Below are 3,283 nucleotides of genomic sequence, written 5' to 3' on the forward strand. Positions count from 1 at the left end.
GTCTACCCCTTCTCCCCCGCTTTATTATCTCCGCTGTCCCCCCGCACCCCACCCAGGCTCCTTGCTGTCCCCTCCCCTTCTCCTCCCGCAGCCCTCATCCCTCCCCTCCCGCTTCTCTCCCATCCCGCCGCCTCCCGGCTGTCCCCGATCTTTCCCCACCCCGGGGCTCTCCCAGAAGCGGGGCCGGCCCTGCCCTGCCGAGCCCCTCCGGTGCCCGATGCCGGGGCAGACACGGGGACAGCTCTCTCCTCCCCGGGCTAGGGTCTGCACGGAAAGGATTTACACGCACATGCCCCCGTGCCACAGCTGGCACCGCACAGCAGCCCCCGGCCCGGCCCTGCACCCAGCTCGTGTGCCCTGGCTGGGTCTTGGGCTCTGCTCCACGGAGCCAGCCGTCCCCTCCCTGTTTCAGCCGGGAGAGCCTCGCTCCCACTTTGGTGCTGCAGTTTGCTGCTGCAAAATTGGGAACTGAAGCTGCAAAACTGAGTGCTCAACTCCACTCTTTCCTCTTGAATACTCAGTCTGGGAAACAACCAAGAACATGAGACTCGTGCAAAACAGACTGTAATTTAAACTGATGCTCGGGTAATCGAAGTGACAGGCAGAGATTCTGCACTGAGTCATATTGATGGTGGTCGCAGTTTGTATTGCAAGAGCTGCTTCGCAAGGTCCCTGCAGGGTTGGAACCAGCCCCATGAACACTAAACACTGTGGGATCACATCCTGAAGGGGAGACTTTATCCCAGGTAAAGGTTTCTCTCCTGGAGTAATTTTGCAGTAGAGCAGCAGGAATGACTCTTTCCCCTGTGAGAACTTACAGAGCAATACAGAAGTCATGTTCTGCATTTCATGCCATCACCCAGCATGATTGTGAGCTGTAAAGTATTCATCCACTGAAATCCAAAATCAAGCTGTCCAGTGTTTTGGGAGCTGCAAGTAGGAACACAAAGTCTCTGGAGTAAGAGCTCTTGTCCCTAAGGCTGGCTCAAGATCTTTATGAGGATCCCACAGGCCTTAGCTCTGCATCCCAGGCAGTAGGTCCTGTTACTTGTTCTGAAGGGATTCAGGTCAGGCACTGCTGAACAAGCTCCCAAATCACCCCCTGTGCTTCCCAAAACACATGACCACTGAGGTGCTTCTAAGCAGTTTTCCAGCCAAATACTCACTCCCAGCAATCTTAATTTCTGACTGAGATCTGCTGAGATCCCTCACCCACGTGGGGGCTGCCAGCATCTCTTGTCCCCATAGTTGTGCTGCCAAGGTCCCAGGGTGACTGGGGCAGTGATCTGAACTACTTTTTCATTTCTGTGGTAATGTTTTGCTGATTAAAAATACATTACTTTTTATAAAAAGCATTAAAAAAGAGATTGTATTTCAATCAAACTGCTCCCCAGCAAACAGTCCCCAGGCCAACGGGATATAGCGGTGTCTGAGCCAATAAAGAAACCTAACTCACATCCTGACTCCCTTCCCAGGAGCTGTGTGTGCCCTGGGTGAGCACGGGGCATGGCCCAGGAAAAACTGCCAGACATCCCTGAGTCTTCAAATGAAAACCTGACCAACACATCAGTGTCTCACACTGTGACTGTGCAAAACTTCCTAGACCAAGAGCTCTAAATGAAGAACACACTGGAGCACAACCTTGGGGGAGCCTTTGTATATTGTTTCATTTTAACTTGAAAGTTTAAGGGGCTCTGGCAGCTGCTCCCTGCTGGTATGTGTGCTTTCACATCACTTTGATTTCAGTTCTAGCTCTATTTGCAGGAACTTTGTCTTCTGACACTTATTTTTCCTAGCAGTTTTCAAACCCTTGAAAAACCAACGGCAGAAGAGCAACAAAAGGCTTCTCTTTCTTTCCTGTTATTTCTACCACCACTGGAGAGGAATTAGACCATAAATGTGAAGTGGAGTCTTAAAGCATTACATTGAACCATGTTCATTTTCCTTGCACTAGTATTTCACATCACCTTTCAAATTTCCACTTTTGGTGGAGCGTTGAGAAAATTACTGCTGAAAAATAATAATGGAACTATTACAGATTTCATGTTTAAGCTTCTGGTGTCATTTTGATTTTGAATTTAAAAACATACTTTCAAATAAGATTTTTTTGTATGACCAAAATAAAATGTTTGTTTAGTCTAGTAAGTAAATGATTTTGTTTTATTTTCATCAGCTCCTAGTGGGACTGAGAACTACTTTTTAAAACTGTAATTTTTTCCCCATAGCTAAAGGAAGTTTCATTCTTTGGTGTGTTTAAAATAAATTTAAGTGACTAGGAGAAAAAAAGATGTCTGCATTGTTTTATTAAAAGTGCCAAATACAATTGTGGGTACCCTTTTATCATAATTCATCCTGAATTATTGAACATGACTCCTCACTGCCAGGTGTGCAGGGCACAATGCTGATGGATCTGCCCATTCTGACTCCCTCCTGAGCTAAAGAGCAAACTCTGAGGCACAGAGCCATTGTGCAGAGGGTGTGTGCTGTGGCCATAAAATACCACAGCCTAGGGCAGGGGAGTGCATGTTGGCTGGCATGAAACAGAGATGGCATCTTTAGTACAGCAAGGGAACAGTACAAGGGTATGAATTCAATAATGTTAGCTTTGTACTGAGAATTGCATAGGGAAAGGAAGTGGGCAGACAAGGAAATCTGCCTCCAGAAACAGAAAATACCCAGGATCAGTTGAACCCTTGGCCTGATTCCATCTCTTCCAGGAGGGTAATCATATGGGAACCACTCAACTGCTCACTACCCCTGTGAAGCTGGTGGAGATCAATTGATGCAGGGTGGGAAGAGGTTGATGGCAACGTGCAAGTGAAGAATTAAAATCTGCAGAACACTTAAGGGGAAAAACTTTACAATTTATTTTTCTTCCTTTACTTCAGCACCTGAGGTGGTGTAGCCTAGCAGGAGAGGGATTAAAAATGCAATTTTTTAGATCAAGTTTAATTTGTCATGCTGCTACCCTCACGCTTGGAGATGATTAAGGCATTAAAATCTGACCTCTCTTCATTAATTGCTAAAAAAGGGTGGTCTCCCACAGATCCTATTAGTGGAGCTTGGACTGTGCTTTAGCTGCTCTGGTTTTGTGCTGCCTTGTGCACACTGCAGTGATGCTTTTCCTCCTCATGCTGTCAGTGATGTCTGCTCCATGTATGCTGGTTTCAAAAAATGCTACTTGAAATAATGGGAGTAGGAAGTAAAAGGGCAGAGTGGGCAGAGGATGAACAAGGGAAGGGAATATCAGGGAATTTACATTTACATTTACCTCTAAAATACA

This window comes from Ammospiza nelsoni, chromosome 1, assembly GCF_027579445.1.
Source record: "Ammospiza nelsoni isolate bAmmNel1 chromosome 1, bAmmNel1.pri, whole genome shotgun sequence".
In the NCBI taxonomy this organism is placed as follows: domain Eukaryota; kingdom Metazoa; phylum Chordata; class Aves; order Passeriformes; family Passerellidae; genus Ammospiza; species Ammospiza nelsoni.